Here is an 18,273-nt window from a genome sequence, read left to right as displayed (position 1 = left end):
AGGTTGTTGTGTGAAGGTTTAATTTTCTTCTTTAGTATCTAATTTTTTTTTCTCCCCTACAGAATGACATCCTTGTGCTCTGTGCTCTGGATGGAGTAAGCAAAAGAAGAGCAGAAGTCCCCCACACAAGATATAATTGGCTGGGTGCCCTCCCGATTTTCCCATCAGAGTCACTGGAATTAAAAGAAAACAACATTTAGCTATTTTTGTCAGGTGTTTTCTGTTTAGTTCTATAGAATAATAGATAGTGATAGCAGTGAGCGGAATGAGTGATTATTTATATGTTTTGCCTTTCAGCCTCTTCAAAGCAGATTACATTCTGATACTGTAGATATTTCCTTGTCCCCAGAGACTTCACAATCAGAGGCAATGGAGGGTGGGGAGACTCGCCCAAGGTCACATGAAGTAGCAGTGGGATTTGAACTCTGGTATCCATGGCTCATAGCCCACTAGGCTACTCCTCCACAGTAGCAAATGCATCATTAGGCAAAGGCACATGGGCCTGGACCCCTATTGTATTTGAAAATGCCTCAAAATAGCAAGCCTTCGAGTCAGACATTGGTCATTGAAGCAGTCCATGCTCACTGTCCCCATAATGATCCCGGCACCTCTTCTACTTGCATCACTGGCTTCTGAAAGCTGGCATAGGAATTGCAAGTGGAGGAGGCAGGGATGGCAGTTCACCTGAAGGGTCAGTTGAGTGTGCATAGAACTGCTTCAGTGGCTTTGCATTACACATTGCATCTCACTGTAGATGGTGAACACTGGTAGAGGATTTTTGGGGCTGGGGAAAATGACTAGAAGATTATTGAGGCTGGGAGGAGCAGACAGCAGGGAAGAATTATTGAGGATGGTATCGGAGCACTGGGGAAGGGTTTTTGAGGCTAGGGAGCACTGGAGGATAATTATTGACAGTGAGAGGAGAACTGGGAGAGGACTGATGCTAGGGAAACCTGTGGGAAGATTATTGCATGTGGGATGGTGGAACACAGGGAAAAAATGAGTGAGATAGGGGGGACTATGGAAGGAGCTGGGTGAGCACTAGGGAGAATGAGAGAAGCTGATGAAGGGAGTGATTGGGAAGATGAGTGAGGCTGGGAGATGACATTGATGGGGAGATGAAGAAAGCCTGAGAAGGGGGAAACAGAGATGGGGAAGATGGAGAGAGAATGAAAGGAGAAGATGGTTTATTGAGAGGGAGAGACAGACTTTAGACTTGAGAGACAGAGAGATAAGAAAGACAAGCAAGAGGTTGAGAATGAAAGAAAGTGAAAGAGAAGAGAAGGTGCAAGCAAGGTGGAGGTTAGAGACTAGAAGATAGGTGGAAGAATATGAGATGAAGGTTAGAGACTGGAAGATAGGTGGAAGAATATGAGATGAAGATGCAAAATGGGTGAAGTGGGGAGAGGAGAAAAAGCATTGGACATCAGAAGATCAGAAGAAAAGAGCAGAATGAGGAGATGAAAGATGTGGATGGGAAGGGAGCGATGGAGAAAGGAGACACGAAAGTACAATGGAAAGAAAACCAAGAAAAGGCTTCAGAAGTTAGAGAAGAGGAAAGATTGCCAAACCTTATGGAAAAAAAAATCCTTGGACAACAAAGGCAAAAAATAGTTTGCATTTTTGGTACTTATTGGAATATGTAACATTTCATATTAAACTATTTCATTTTCTGTAAAATATTTACTTGTTTAAAATTTTTGGGCAAATGCTGAAACTGCCCAGCGAGTATGCAAAGTACCCATGCACCTCTCTATGTGGTTTCCCTTGGAAAATGTGATGATGGCAGGGGCTAGTTCCAATGCACTTTGCACCTGCTTTACAGAAGCATCAAAGTATGCTCATTAAAGGAATCCCTGCTTGTGCTTTACTTTTCCCATCCTAACCCTTCCTCCAGTCCTACTCCTTTTCACCATGGGCAAAAATATGGGCATTTTGAAACAACATGCACTCATTAAAGAGGCAACTTTCAAATGGAGCAATGTAACCATGTCAGTCATTATTAACATAGCTGGATTGCTTTAAGACTTTTTCTCTGTGGGAGTAATTTTCAGCCGGTGCAGACTCCACACTAATTTTCATAGCAAAAGCATGTGCATACTTTCACTTTGAAAATTGCCTCATGAAAACTGCCTGTCCACATTTACACCTGCTAATGTGTGTGCCTGTAGATTGTCTGGTAGAATTTACTTACATCCTTTTAAAAATTCTAGGAAAAGTAAAAAGTCATGGGATAGGTGGTGCTGTCCTTTCGTGGATTGCAAACTGGCTAAAAGACAGGAAACATAGAGTAGGATTAAATGGACAATTTTCTCAGTGGAAAGGAGTGTACAGTGGAGTGCCTCAGGGATCTGTATTGGGACCCTTACTTTTCAATATATTTATAAATGATCTGGAAAGAAATACGACAAGTGAGATAATCAAATTTGCAGATGACACAAAATTGTTCAGAGTAGTTAAATCACAAGCAGATTGTGATAAATTGCAGGAAGACCTTGTGAGACTGGAAAATTGGGCATCTAAATGGCAGATGAAATTTAATGTGGATAAGTGCAAGGTGATGCATATAGGGAAAAATAACCCATGCTATAATTACACAATTTTGGGTTCCATATTAGGTGCTACTACCCAAGAAATAGATCTAGGTGTCATAGTGGATAACTCATTTAAATTGTCGGTTCAGTGTGCTGCGGCAGTCAAAAAAGCAAACAGAATGTTTTATAAGATACGCGTAGCCGTATCTGGGATGTAAACGTGTATCCTGGGATGCATTCAGCCAGTCCGTCTTTCTCATTGTTGAGTGTTTTGTGGATGAGAGTTAGGGCTTTGTATTGGATTCTGAAAGAGATGGGTAGCCAGTGTAGGTCTTTGAGGATTGGTGTGATATGGTCAGATCTTTTGCTGTTTGTGAGTGATCTTGCTGCTGCGTTCTGTAACAGCTGCATTGGTCTGAGATTGGCAGCAGGGAAGCCGAGGAGGAGGGTGTTGCAGTAGTCGAGTTTTGAGAAGAGTAGTGTTTGAAGAACTGTTCGATCGTCTTGGGTATAGAGAAGCAGTTTGAGTTTTTTTAGGACCTGGAGTTTGAAGTATTTATGTCTGTAAAACACTGCTTTACCCATGGAAATGTCTTTTAAAATAGCCCTCCCTCTAGATCATAACTGACACATCTCTTGCTCTTCTCCTTAAATGAGGCAGTCTTGGATACCTTGTTTTGGCTGCTGCCCAGATAATCTTGCTGGCTACCAATATTTTTTTTTAACATTTTTGAGCCTTTCTTGAACACTATGCAGCAGTGCTAGGCTAACACAATAATAGTGAGGAAGACACTACTAAAATTATTATTTGTAGAGAGTATGAAGCCAGCACAGGGTGTTTCTAGGCCAGAAATGTGTTGCCTCCCACATTCTTGTGCATGCACTGCCGCCGGGCTGCCCCAGTGGTGAGAAGACAGAGAAGTTCATGCACAGAGAGGTACAAGCATACAAGCTTCCTGTTAACCTAAGGAGCTGCAGTCCCCCTCCCCCCACCCCCCACAAAAGGCATCCTGGATAGTAGAGTTAATAGAAAATAAATGGCTATGGTATTATGGATTTGTATTTGTATGTATAAAGTGTATAAAGTGCAGGTGTAAGTGTGTGAAGTGTGACAGAATGAGTGGGTATGAAAGAAAGGATGTAAAGATATTAATATAAGGAGAATTATATGCATACTCTGTACAAGAGATTCTAAAGGACATAAGGGGGAGAGAATAATTATTAGATGGGGGTCAGGCCTGGAGGATCCCATCCCACCATAACTGAAGAGAAGCCTGGTGGCCATGGCAGACACCATCTTGCCGTGGCCAAAGAGAAACCCAGTGGCCACGGAGGACGCCATAGCACTGTGGCTGGAGAGAGGTCTGGGAGGGGGGAGCACCATTGGATGTGGGAGGGGGTGCTTTTTGCTCAGGGTGCATTTGCCAAAAATATGGCCCTATATGGGGAAAATGTTTCTCAGCAAGTCTTGCTGAGTACTTGTGGTGACTTCAGTATGTCACATCTAGACCAGATCTCAGTCAGGTGACTACTACTACCGAAATATAAATGGAAGAACAAAAGAAAAAGTTATACTGGACACATGTCACCCGGATAAAAAGGTGCCCATCCTTAGCCTAAGCACTATGAATAATGATAGTAATAGTGATAGTGCTGAATAAGAACATCAGAACATAAGAATTGCCATCAAGCCCAGTATCCTGTTTCCAATAGTGGTCAATCCAGGTCACAAATACCTGGCAGGAATAGCAGTAGATAAATTGTATACTGCTAACACCCAGAGATAAATAATGGCACTCCCACACACACATCTCATACACGCCCACATACACATTCTACAGACCCTCAGCCTCTCTCTCACCTCTGGGCCGCCTCTTCGCGGGTTGCCGCAGGATGGGCTCTGCAGCGGCCCTGCTACCGGGCCTCTTCCTCTTCTCGGGCCGCAGCGGCCCTGCTACCGGGCCTCTTCCTCTTCTCGGGCCTCAGCGGCCCTGCTACCGGGCCTCTTCCTCTTCTCGGGCCGCGGCGGCCCTGCTTCCGGGCCTCTTCCTCTTCTCGCGCCGCGGCGGCCCTGCTACCGGGCCTCTTCTTCTTCTCGGCCCGTAAGCGCTGCTCGTCTTCTGCACGCGCTGATGCTCCTCCTCCTTCCTGCCCACGCGGCTCCAGCAACGTTTACTTCCGGAGCCGCGCAGGCAGAAAGGAGGAGGAGCATCAGCGCGTTTAAATGCGATCTTTTTCTTCGGGCCATGGTGACGTGAGCTCCACCACGGCCCTGCTGATCTGCCTGCTACATGCGTGTCACTGGCGGCTGCATGAGCCTCCCTGCGCCCGGGGGCATTGGCTCTCCTCGGGATACCACTGCTCGCGGCGCCCCCTAATACTTTGGCTGGAAACTTTATAATTTAAAAAAAAAAAAATCACATGACAGGAGTGACTGGCCCACCGGGGGAAGCCCGATCCCCAGATAGGTCAATCCGCCCCTGCGCACACATGACGCGCAGCGACAGAGGAGCGGGAACCCAGCCGTTGGAGAGAGGGGGAGGGGAATTCGAGCTCCCTTCTCTCCCAGGCTCAATATTCTCCATTGAGTCCTGCAGAGAGGACCCCACCGCTTAATCCAGCTGCCACAAGAACAACATTACAACCGGGGGAGGAACTCCGAGACCGAAGAGTGAAGGAGCTCAGCCCCGCGGGGTCGGGAGGAGTATTGGTGGCAACTTCAAGCCCAAGAAAAACGCTAGGGCAAAGCGGCAGCAAAAGAGGAGAATCAAGGAAAGAAGCCTTGGGAGTGGTTGGGGGAATCCCTGCAACAGAAATACCATCAATGGTAAGACCACAAGTTTTCTCATTTGAGATGCTGTGGGAAGCCATAAATGAGATGAGACTGCCTATTTTGCAACAGTTGAATCCAGTAATGGATCAAGTAAGGCAACAAGATGAAAAAATAGAAATCATTTCGAATACAAATTTGGAATTGGAACAACAGGTTTCATCTATCAGGACTGAGATAAAAACAATCCAATAGATTCAATTAACTTTGATGAAAGATAAAAATAATACCGCTTTAAAAATAGAAAACCTTGAGAATATGTCTAAAAGTAGAAACCTAAGGTTTATAAATTTCCCCCCGTTACCTTTAAGATCTCCAAGAGAGGTCTTTAAGAAGTACCTGTCTACCTGATTGAAATACTAAAGGTTTCAGAGACAATGATACCACTGACAATAAAGATATTTTATCTACCTAAGTCCAGAAGAGTGCCTGCTGACCAAGAAGGTGAAATAGAACCCTTAAGATCAATTCGTGACCAATCTCTTGATTTGTTAGCAATTCTGGAATCATCAGATTCGGAGTTAGCAGTACCTGCAACATTAATAGTGACTTTGGCACTAGAGACTGACAGGGATTGGTTATTGAAATTATGTTTAAGACACAGGAATGAGAGATTTATGGGAAGTATTTTAAGAACTCTCCCAGATGTCTCTCGTGAGACCCAGAAGAGGAGAAAAGCATTCCTCTTGCTGAGACCTCAGGTCTTGTTAATTGGGGGGAGATATTTCCTCAAATTTCCATGCAAATGCATGGTTAAGTATCTACAGAATACCTATGTTTTTTTCGATCCTCCCCAGTTAACCCAATTCTTAGTGGGGAAAACCCCCATAACTCCTCAGGTACCCCAATTGGATCCACCTGGTCCCCCATAGAATGAAAAAGGTCGCTGTTATGTATCTGTCTATTTCCTAAACGATAAATGAGAAAAATTTCTTAAGGTTGTGAAGGATCTATCCCTCCTTATTGAGGACTTTAAATAGAGAGATTGAAATTATTATGATTTCCTAGACTAATAATATAATTTTATTTCTATTGTATAAGTTAAATCTCTTTTTTTTCCCGATCAAGAATTGTTCTTGTAATCATTGTAAATTGGCATAAAAAAAAAAAAAGCACATACAATATAAAAAAAAAAATATAAAAAATCTCACTTTGCATATACACTATTCAATTTCCACAGCGTCTGTATTACAGAGATCTTAATCTCACAGCCAACATCAAATGTAAATGATCAACAAGAGTTGGCTGTGGCATTAAGATCTCTGTAAGACAGATGCTGTAGAAATTGATTTGATGTAACATAGACCCCTTGATGAAGCCTCATCGGGTGAAACAAAAAGGCCTTTGTCGGGGAATTTTTTGAACAATTGCATTTCAACACTCAACAGTGCACTTTTGGGTTCAACACTGTGCTGATGTCAGAGGATCTTCCTCTGGTTTGAACTGGACATTCAGTTGTGCTTGCAGTGGCTATCACTTGCAATACAAATTAGCATTACCTATGTAAATGGTAGAGGATTTTTTTCCTCATTTTGTATATGACATTTAATAGTGGTTGTTGTAGCTAGTGTCATGATAACTGTTATTTAAGTATAGCACCTGCAGTCAATTTTTTGAATAGTGTATATGCAAAGTAAGATTTTTGATATATATATTTTTGATATTGTGTGACTGTGTGCTTTTGTTGTAAAAAATTATTTTAAATTTTGTTCTAATAATTTTAATTAAGTGGGATATAAAATGATGCATTAGTGTTCATTTTTTGTAATTAGATATTGTTTAATTTATTGAACACTTTATATGGTTTTACATTGCCTTTTCTTCTTTTTTCACTATATATATATTCCTAGACAAGAACAAGATGCCACCACCAGGAAGTGTGAGTCGTAGATTTGGAAGGACTGGACAGACAGTCTAAGGGGCTCATAAAGGCCTTCTGCTAGCTGGAGACAAAAACTGCCTGTCAGGTGTCTCACAAAATTAACCAGACAAATCTTTTAAATATCAATCTCTGTGGCTCCTAGGGTTGTGTAAGGTTGCCAACTAGCTCCAGATTATCAAGACAGGCTGATCCAGTCCTGATTTTATCCCATTGCATGCAGGGACTTGTAGGCTTGATCTTCTAAGGACATGTATTAGGGAAGTCAGAAGTCTTGACCTTCTAAGGACAAGCAATAGGGAAGTCAGAACTTTAAGGCCCTTCATGCAATGGGATAAAACCAGGACTGGTTCAATCCATCCTGAAAATCTAGAATCTGTTGGCAATCCTAGGGATGTGCCTTTGTTTTATAATGAATGGCAATCCCAACCAAATCAGGCATTTTTCTTTCAATTTATTTTATCCTAAAACAAATGCACCATTTACCCCCCAATCCCCCAAATTTTAGGGTTTATTTATTTTGAAAAATAGTACACACTGTTCACAAATATGGCTGGATTTTCTATCTTCGCAAAGTTTTCTGAATTGCCTGGTAATGGGGGGTGGGATGGGGCGAAGCAGGGGGCAGGCCTGCGAAAGCCAGCAGCGATCGCACCACTGTGGTATCGCTGCCGGCTTTTGCACCTAATAGCACCACCGTGAAAGGTGGCGCTATTGAGCATGCTACTGGCGGCGATATGAGGTCTTACCTTTTCGCCGCCAGTGATGTTTCCTTGGCGTCTACCCTGATGCCGCCCCAACTCCTCCTCTTCCAGTCCCGATGCCGCCCTGACTCTTCCCCTATCTAGCTATCTCACGCGAAAAGGGATAGAATAGGGATAGAAAATGACCCCCATAGGTTGCTATTTACTAATAGCAAGCATTATTTTCTGAAATTAATAAAAATGAAAACCAAAGAAAAAAAGCCCACAGAACCAAAACAATGAATAAAATATGATCTAAAAATGATTAAAATAAACCAAATTAAAAAAAATTTCCCTGCACATCCCAAATGGTTCCTAAATTCAGATTTGCATGCAATTCATCTGCCTAGTTCCCAAAGTTAGGCACCTAAGTCTTTTGAAAATTGACTCCCATGTACTTAGCTGTAAATGTTATTAGAAAAGTATTCTGTTTTAATATAATCTTAATCTGTATTTAGCATAGTAACATAGTAACATAGTAATGATGGCAGAAAAAGACCAAAATGGTCCATCTAGTCTGCCCAGCACGCTTCCCAAGGTAGTAATTGCCGCTCCGTGCCAGTTAAGCTAATCTACACTACATCAGAGTCAAGGAAGTTAACTGCAGCAATCAGCTATATAGTGCATTGTACTTATTTCAAGAAAATTAAACTATCCAGCTCCTTCAGAATTAAGTCAATGTACTTATTTCCTAACATATTTTCTAAAATGTGTCTGCTACTGCATGGAGAAGAGGTGTTTTGAATCAATGAAAGGATGTATTAGATGCCTGAACATTCTTATTTGGAAGTTTAATGAGTCTATAGAGGTTTGTTATAAAAGACCTAATTCAATGTGCATTCTCGTAGTGTACTCTGTCTTGATGGTATTTGATTTGGTAGATGAGTTTTTGCAGGCAGGTTTTGGGTCAGGTTTCCCACAGTAAGCTCCTATTTTGCTATAATGATATCATACAGCACAACTATTAGTTTTTCAAGATCAAAGTAGTTTGATAAGGTTGATATAAATTTGTAAAAGGGCACGCTAGCTGGAGGCCAAAGTTATGCATTAAATAGTAAGTTTTTCAAATCATGAAATCATTTGTATTCATGAACCATGATTGGATTGAAGTTAATATGCTGAATAGCCTTGCCTTATGTTTCTGTAAAATGAAAGTCTCTCAAGCTGTTGAAAAATGCAACTGTGATTAACTTCACGGGAAGAAATCATGTCAGTGGAATACATTAAAATGTTTTGTTCATTTTTTTTAAATACCAAGGTCAAAAAGTCAAGTTTTTTTCACCCTACATATTGCTTCAGATTATATTGTCATTGGAAACTATCAGTTACTTAAAATAGTGTTGAACAAAATGTGAATATATAGTATAGTACATCTTGATTTCCATTCTGCATATGAGGCATATAACAGAATCATATTTCTAAATAGTTTTGTATCATTTTTTCCATGTATTAGGAATAATGAATTACTCTAATGGCTAGTGCATCTAGCATTCATATCTGAGTTCATGCATATTTCCCAGGGTTTCATGAATAATGAATTTAGTTCTTAGAAGATTACCTAATTAATACAAGTTGAAAACCAAAATTGTCCTAACATGAAGTGTGTATCAGAGCTGGGACTGGATCAAAATAGCAGGGCTTGACAGGGACAGGTTATTTCCTGTTAGGTTCCATATTAGGAGCTACTACCCAGGAAAAAGATCTAGGCATCATAGTGGATAATACTTTAAAATTGTCGGCTCAGTGTGCTGCAGTAGTCAAAAAAGCAAATAGAATGTTAGGAATTATTAGGAAGGGAATGGTTAATAAAATGGAAAATGTCATAATGCCTCTGTATCGCTCCATGGTGAGACCGCACCTTGAATACTGTGTATAATTCTGGTCGCCGCATCTCAAAATGTTGTGATGGAGAAGGTACAGAGAAGGGCAACCAAAATGATAAAGGGGATGGAACAGCTCCCCTATGAGGAAAGGCTGAAGAGGTTAGGACTGTTCAGCTTGGAGAAGAGACGGCTGAGGGGGGATATGATAGAGGTCTTTAAAATCATGAGAGGCCTTGAAAGAGTAGATGTGAATCAGTTATTTACACTTTCGAATAATAGAAGGACTAGGGGGCATTCCATGAAGTTAGCAAGTAGCACATTTAAGACTAATCAGAGAAAATTCTTTTTCACTCAATGCACAATAAAGCTCTGGAATTTGTTGCCAGAGGATGTGGTTAGTGTAGTTAGTGTAGCTGGGTTCAAAAAAGGTTTGGATAAGTTCTTGGAGGAGAAGTCCATTAATGGCTATTAATCAATTATACTTAGGGAATAGCCACTGCTATTAATTGCATCAGTAGCATGGGTTCTTCTTAGTGTTTGGGTAATTGCCAGGTTCTTGTGGCCTGGTTTTGGCCTCTGTTGGAAACAGGATGCTGGGCTTGATGGACCCTTGGTCTGACCCAGCATGGCAATTTCTTATGTTCTTATATGTTCTTAGATTGGTTCCTATTTGCAGGTAATAATCCATGGTTAGAATTTTACAATCCAGGTACAAAATTGTGATTGGAGATCACAGTCTAGTAATAGGAGCCTGCCTGAAAATACTCTGATCAAGACTGGCACTCCTTAATAGTACAGACACCATGACTCTTGCTAAAATCATGATGTTGTATTTAGTAACCAAGTATAACCAAAAAATGGATATTGCTTGTGTTGTTGAAAGGATTGAAAACCATGCATCTTTTGTACTGGGCACTGAGCAGACTCTGCCATAACGTCTCTACAAAGTTTGGCTTTCTTCATACCTGCAATGAAAGAATATGGAAAACTAGCCCAGCTTTCTGACAACAATCAGCACAAATTGCATTCATGCAGCTACTTCTGTGATGGAAACTGTGTCGTATTTTTGTATGGAAGAACATTACATAGTCCCATTCAGAAAAGAAGAGGAAAGAAGGAATAAACTGTCATAAGAGGAATTTCTGAGTTTGCACAGAACCCTATTTCACAAATGATGCCCAATAAGAACTTTTTGTCCTAATACACATGAAAAATTAATTTCAAAAGTGCACAAAAATCTTAGGAAAAGTAGAGGTCCCTTTGGGAAAATGGATGGATTTTGTCACATTTAAAGGTTAAATATACATAATGGAGGCAATTCTGAATTTTCGAATGGCTTACATTGGGCCTGGCTTACTAAAACGTTCTTCTGTAGATACAGAATGGGAGAAAAGCCTTAATAAATCAGGCACTTTTTGCTGTTTACATTGCAGCCAGTTTTCAAAGGGAAACCAGCCACATTGTTTTCCTGTGAAAATTAGCAAGGGTACCTATTTGTTTTGGGCAGACAAGTGGGGCCAAAATATCTGGGAACAACTTGATGGAACAAAAGTAAGAAAGATTATGCATAGTTGTGAAAGTCAAATCTCATAACAGTGTTTTTATCAACATCTAAGACAAAGATAATTGAAGGAGTTCCCTTCTTGGCCCAGTTCGGACTTTGATTGTTCCAGCTTCTGTTTTAGAGGAAGTACATCCTGAGAGAGAAAGGATGATCTAGAAATATAGATAGCCTTCAATGTGGGCTATCTATATTTAATAAATCACAATCAATCATACTTTTTTTTTTTTTTTTTTTAGAAGTTCCACATCAGAAAAAGAATAATTTTGAAGAAAGCTAATAGCTACAGGATCCCAGGTGGCTAGAGGGGTGGCAGAGTCTGAGAATGTTAATTTGGCAATGGTATGGCAAGCTGTTGCTGAGTTATACAGAGACATGGTACCAGAGTCATAAATGCTTAAATTTAAGCTGGAGTAGTTGGAGAATAAAATGGACTCTTAGCAATCTGTGGTACCAACTTTAATGCAATCTATACAATCAGATGGAACAGAAAATGGACTGTCTGGAGGGTTTTAACATTTCTGTGTTCAAAGATAGCTTGATTGTTGGTAGGAAGACTGAAATAGGACAGAATTATGTTGATCAGAAAAATGTTCATTCTATAACTTATTGTAAACCATTTGATTCATGGCAGCTGCTGCTCCTTGTGACCTTGGAGAAGTCACTTTATCCTTCATTGCCTCAGGTATAAACAGATTAGAAATGTTCTGAGGACAAGAACATATCTGTAGTACCTGAAAGTAATCCTTTTTGAATTGGCTGAGAAGTCATGAAAGGTAGAATATAAATACAAATAAATAAACTATGTAGAAATAATTGTGGTTCAGTCTTGTGGTGTGGTACAATTCTATGACAGATTTCTTATCATTTGCTTGCTAGTTTTGGAACTCTGCGGAGCATTAAAATGAACTCCTGGTAGTTCTTTTTTGTTATAAAGTAAACATCTGGATAAGGACAAAGTCAGCAGGATGTTAATGAGTACCAGTGCTGATCTCTCACTAGGAGAGCCTCATCAGCCTGATAACAAGGTCACTAGGCAAAGATGCCCATCATTTCTGGACAAAGACTGCGGGCAAAACTAATTAATAAGGATGTTCACAGCTATTAATGATTAACTTGTGGGCAATCTTGTTTTTTATTAGTATTTTTCTGCCACAATAAATAACTGCAATATGCAAACAATTCAAGGTTGAGCTCAAATCAGGTAAATTTCAGCCTGGCTCAAAATCATCAGGAAAATCATAATTTTACCCCAGAGCTGCTGGGAAATATAATTTTATGTTTTTAATCTTGAAGTTACTCAGAGTTTTCCAGAAGTTAGGGAACAGATAAAATAAAATATAAAATAAACTGTCATATTTTGAGTGTGTATGTGATGGTGCCTGGGGAAGATGCAAAGTGTAGCAGCAAAAAAACCCAAAAAACTGAAGCAGATCTGAAATATCAGATGAAATCCACTTCAGATTTTCCAGCAATCCTAAACATATTTCCAAAGATTAGACATAAAATCCGAAAACTCATTGAAATTTACCATTTCTTAACTTAGTGCTTCCTATTTTGTCTTCTCCTTAGACCTCATCTTGTTTTTGTCCTATTGGTATCATCAGCAGAAAGTCAAACCTTTCCTGAAAGAATGGGTCCAAGGACCGATCCCTAAGGCACACCACTAGTAATACACCCCCACCTCCTGGAGTGAACTCCATTTACCACTACCCTTTCTCACCTCCCACTCAACCAGTTTCGAACCCAGTCAGTCACTCTAGCGCCGCTACCAAAAAAGTCTCAAACCATTACTTATCCAGATAAGTGATATTGCCGGATAAGTGTTAAAATGCTACTTATCCAGCTATGTTGAAAATACATGCTGTGTATATTTTTGATACGTGAGCATCTTGTTGGGTAGAATGAAGTGTATTGTATATAGTATGCACACATTTGTACATACAATATAAAATACATGAGCATGACCACGTGTGCTCCTATACATGCACATACTGGCATGCAAGTGCATGTTTTAAAGTTATCTTTCCTGTTAGCACCTCATGAAAATACATCACTGAAAACTTACTTGAGGTTTACCTTACTTTCAATTTTATTTAAGTTCGTTTTATGTGGTCCTGTTCCTGGTCCTTCCACAGTGACTGGACCGCAGACTATTGTCCATAAGAGTGTGTTTTATTTTATTTTTTCTTGTGTTGTTTTCATTTTGGGTCATTATCTGTTTGATTTTATTTTTAAAATAGTTTGGGGGTGTTTATTTCAGGTTTCCCTAATTTTGGAGTTAGTGCGTACTAACGGGACTTAGTGCTCAGTAACCAGATGTTAGCACCTACTACCTGAAAATGTTGCTGATATGTTAAAAAATGTCAATTGGGGGAGAGGTTCGTTAGCTAGAGTTATGGTTCTGCACTCCCATTGGCTTTTTCCTTAGTTACTTGGTTGTGTTGCCAAGGTTGCAAGGTGGTGTGTATGGTGATGTCGGGGCCTGGTAACAAGTGTAAACAAACAAGTGATGTATTAATAGCATTGAGTTCTCCAAAAGCATATAAAGCAAGTGCATATTTTGAAATTGTGAATCCCTTTGTATTTTAGGAAAAGTGCCCTGGCATTTTGGGATATGCAAACTTTTTATTCCCCTGGTATTTGTGTGTGCATTTGGTGGGGGTGGGGGGATGGGAAGGGTGTGACTGGTGAGAGGGATAGTGACTGGTGTGACTGTATGGGGTAACAGGTAGGAGAGATACTGGTTGGGATGGTGACTGGTGAAAGAGAGGCAGCCTTTTCTGTATGTGTGGGGGGGAGGTGACTGGCAAAGGGGAAGTGAATGGGTGACTATATGGGGTGACAGATGGGGAGAGAGACTGGCTGGGGTGGTAACTGGTGAGAGAGAGGCAGCCTGCTGTGTGTGTAGTCACCTCAGTCACCCACATAGACACTAGGCTGCCTCTCTCTTCCACCTGTCACCCCAGTCACATCCCCTCTCACCAGCCACCCCCCCCCCCCCACACACACACACACCAGGCTGCTTCTCTCTCACCAGTCATCACTCCAACCAGTTAATCTCCTACCTGTCACCCCATACAGTCACCTCAGTCACTTTCCCTCTCAACAGTCATCTCCCCTCACACACCAGGCTGCCTCTCTTTCACCAGTTACCACCCCAACCAGTCTCTCTCCCCATCTGTCACCCCATATAGTCACCCATTCACTTCCCCTTTGCCAGTTACCTCCCCCCCCCCCCCCCCAAACAACAGGCTGCCTCTTTTGGTACATGGTTAAGTCTCCTGCCGATGTTGACAATGACAGGCTGAACACAAGAAATGGGCTATCTTACATTTGCTTTTACACAAGGCATTGAACAAACTGGAATGTATTAAGAATCATGCTTATTTGCCAGCTTGAGAATTCGAATAAATAACTTAACACATGCGGGATTGACTTACTAACAACACTGAGATTGATATTGGCAATCGGTGATGACTTTCCACTGAATTTTTCAAAATCAACAGGATAGAAATAGCCCCTGAGGCAACTCCTGCGAGAGCGAAACTCGGCCAGAGTCGGGCAACTCTTTAATAAAGGCATTTTTTACACCGATCTTCTTTTTCTCCCTTCCTTCCTACACGGTCCTTCCTAAATAGATTGTAGCTCAGTATAATTATATCCTAGTCATGGTTTTCTGTGTACCATGTCTCTTTGATAACCACTATATCCAAGTTAGCTTCTTCCATGGCGCTTTATTTCCCATACTACGTGCATTTGTGTACATAGCTTTCCAGATGTTGCCCTTTTTCCCTTTTCTACACAAGTACTTGTTTTACTTACCTTTGTGTTTTGTTCACTCATCCTCTACAATCATAGTTAAAGATTTCCTCAGCAGATTTGCCAGTCTGTGTTGGAAGATAATATGCCCCCTTCTTTGACAGGTGTCTCCCATCTTTGCTCAACAGTCCTTGAAACATCATCCCATGTCTAGGAAGCCGAAACACTTTTGTCAATATGGCTATTGCTCAGTATAACTCCTTTATGTTCTCCCAACCACGAATTTCAGCTCTCAGTGACTCACCATAGGGCAGAAGGATCTGAACTCTGCCCTGTTAGAGGCCCTGTTGGAGGACCACATCTATGATCCTACAGGGAGGCGCTAACTAGATAAAACAATGGGCCAGATGGGATATATCCAAAGGTACTAAGGGAACTTAGAGATGTTCTGGCAGCTCCGCAGGATGACCATTTCAATGCTTTTTTAGAGTATGGAGTATTCTGGGGAACTGGAGATGGGCAGATGTAGTTCCTTTTCTTAAAACTGGAAGTAAGAAGGATGCTGGGAACTACAGGCTGGTTAGTCTGATCTCTGTGATAAGCAAATGAATAGACTCGCTTCTAAAACAGAAGATAGTACAGTTTCTGGAATCCAATGGATTGCAAGATCTGAAGCAGCATGGTTTTACCAGAGGCAAATAAAGTAAGAAGAATCTAATCAATTTATTTGATTGTGTGACAGAAAGTTGGATCAAGGGAGAACACCAGATATAGTATACTTGGATTTCAGTAAGACCTTTGACTTGGTTCCACATAGGCGACATAAAAAAATTGAGTATCTTTGGTATGGGCCCTAGAGTGAATGCCTGGGTTAAAAAGTGGTTGAGCGGAAGGTGACAAAAGATAGAGGTAAATTGAGCTCACTCTGGGGAGGGGGGCATTTCTAGTGGTGTGCCTCAGGGATCTGTTCTTTTCGACATTTTCTTCAGCAGCATTGTGGAAGGATATTTGGGAAAGATTTGTCTTTTGCTGATGATATCAAAATCTGCAACAGGGAAGATAGCCAGGAAGGTGCAGAAAATATGAGGCAGAATCTAGCAAAGCTCGAAGAAAGGTCTAGGGTCTGGCTGCTAAGATTTAATGCTAAAAAATGCAGTTATACATTTAGGATGCAAACGCTCAAGGGAGAATTACAGTATTAGGGATGAAAGATTGGGATCTGGGGTGATTGTTTCTGATGATCTTTAGATGGCCAAATAGGTGGAGAAAGCAATGGCAAAAGCCAGAAAGATGCTGATTGCATAGGGAGAGGAATGGTCAGCAGAAAAAGGGAGGTGATATTTCCCCTTTTTAGGTCCCTAGTGAGACCTCATTTGGAATATAGCGTACAATTTTGGAGACTGCAACTTCAAAAGGATATAAATGGGTTGGAGTCAGTCCAAAGGGTAGTTATTAAAATGATCAGTGGTCTTCATTCTAAAATATGTGGAGACAGTCATATATATTGACATGTATACCCTAGATGAAAGGTGAGATAGGGAAGATATGATAGAGGGATTTAAATACCTTCAAGATTCACATGCATAGGAGGCAGGCCTCTTTCAAAAGAAAGGAGGCTCTTGAATGAAGGGTCATGGGATGAGTCTGAAAGGGATACACTCAGGAGTAATCTTAGGCAATATTTCTTTACAGAGAGGGTGCTGGATGCATGGAACAGCCTCCCCGTGGAGGCTGTGGAGACAAAAACAGTAGCTGAATTCAAGAATGCATGGGATAAACATAGGGGATCTCTGAAGGCATGATAGAACCTATAAAGCTAAAATAGTTGGGTGGATGGGCAGAATAGACAGGTTATATGGTCTTTTTCTGCCATTACATTGTTATGTTTCAATGAATAAATTCAGCCAAAATCCATAGAATGCAGAAAGGTTAGAGTTCCTCCCCTCTTGTTTGAAATTGGTAAAGAGACTGTTTTATAAAACAATCCAGTAGTACCTGAAGAAATCACTGTCTAGCAGGCACTTATGCCCTTTAAGCTCATGCAGGAAGAGAGGTCCAATGCTTCCTTCCAGTAGATTTCTCATGTTCCTGTTAGGGAGAATGGGCATTTCCTTCGAGGGATGGATAATGCTATTTTCAAGAGGTGGGCTGAGTCAGTTCCATAGCGCAGTTAATACAGTGATAGGAAGGTAAAATCTTATCAAGAGTTGCAAAGATAAATTATTTCAAGACAGTGTATAACTTTATTCAGGTGAAACATATTTTAATGCTTAAGAAGAATAATTTGAAAGCATCAGTAACTGAAACTATGGAGAATTCTTTGGCCCTGGATGAATATAATAGACTATTCATCTCTGAATTTAGGGAAATTTTGGAGCAAGGAGAAGTGAATTCAGAATTAATAGAGAAAATAAGGAAATGGAAACAGGAATTGTTGCGTGATATAAAGATTGCCAAATAGGGATACCACCATATGTACCAATTAAAAACATCAAATTATATTCAGTACTGATATTTTAAACAGTTTGTTCCTATTTGAAATGCACACTAAGTCGAATAGCTATGTTACTTGTTCCAAATTATATTTTTACAAGTTTTTTTTTTGCAATTTTTTTTATAATATTAAAAATGGAGGAAAAAGACATGTGAATTCACAGGCAGATGATGCCTTGTGAATTGGTTGCAGGGGGCAAAATCATTAATCATAAAAAAGCCTCCAAAATTAATAGTAACATTGATTTAATGCATATCCATACATTTTTAATTTTTTTAATTTTTTCTTTTAGACAGCTGCTTCAATGACACTAAAATAGTGGTAACACAAATACTGCACAGCAAATGGACTTTCAAAACCTAAGTGGAATTTTTGAGATAGTACACTTAGCTTAATATGTGAAGTACAGTCTTGGAAAGACTGATATTCTGATGCTTAGCATTTCACCCAAACGAGCTGTCTCAGGGAATAGTCTTCACTGCTTGTGTGCTCAAATTTTATGAGAGATTACAGTGACTAATAAATTTCTAAGCAAATTGGCTATATTATCTCATAAATATTATCACAAATTTGCAAAATAACTTGTAAAAATGTTTTGAATATACAATTTGGAACATATAACTACAGTATTCACCTTGGTGTGCATT

At 40.4% G+C, this 18,273-nt stretch overlaps 1 long non-coding RNA gene across 1 annotated transcript in view; it reads left to right on the top strand.

The window, feature by feature from the left end:
- The window catches only part of LOC115096274, an 85,052-nt gene extending 83,273 nt beyond the window's left edge, over nucleotides 1-1,779 (top strand). The window contains exon 3 of the long non-coding RNA XR_003858013.1: nucleotides 63-1,779. This is a non-coding gene — a long non-coding RNA (uncharacterized LOC115096274). The remainder of the gene's footprint in view (nucleotides 1-62) is intronic.
- Nucleotides 1,780-18,273: the final 16,494 nt, after the last annotated feature.

Source organism: Rhinatrema bivittatum, chromosome 7 (assembly GCF_901001135.1).
Source record: "Rhinatrema bivittatum chromosome 7, aRhiBiv1.1, whole genome shotgun sequence".
NCBI lineage: Eukaryota > Metazoa > Chordata > Amphibia > Gymnophiona > Rhinatrematidae > Rhinatrema > Rhinatrema bivittatum.
The sequence above is the reverse complement of the archived record's forward strand: the minus strand, read 5'-3'. Positions and strand labels throughout refer to the sequence as shown.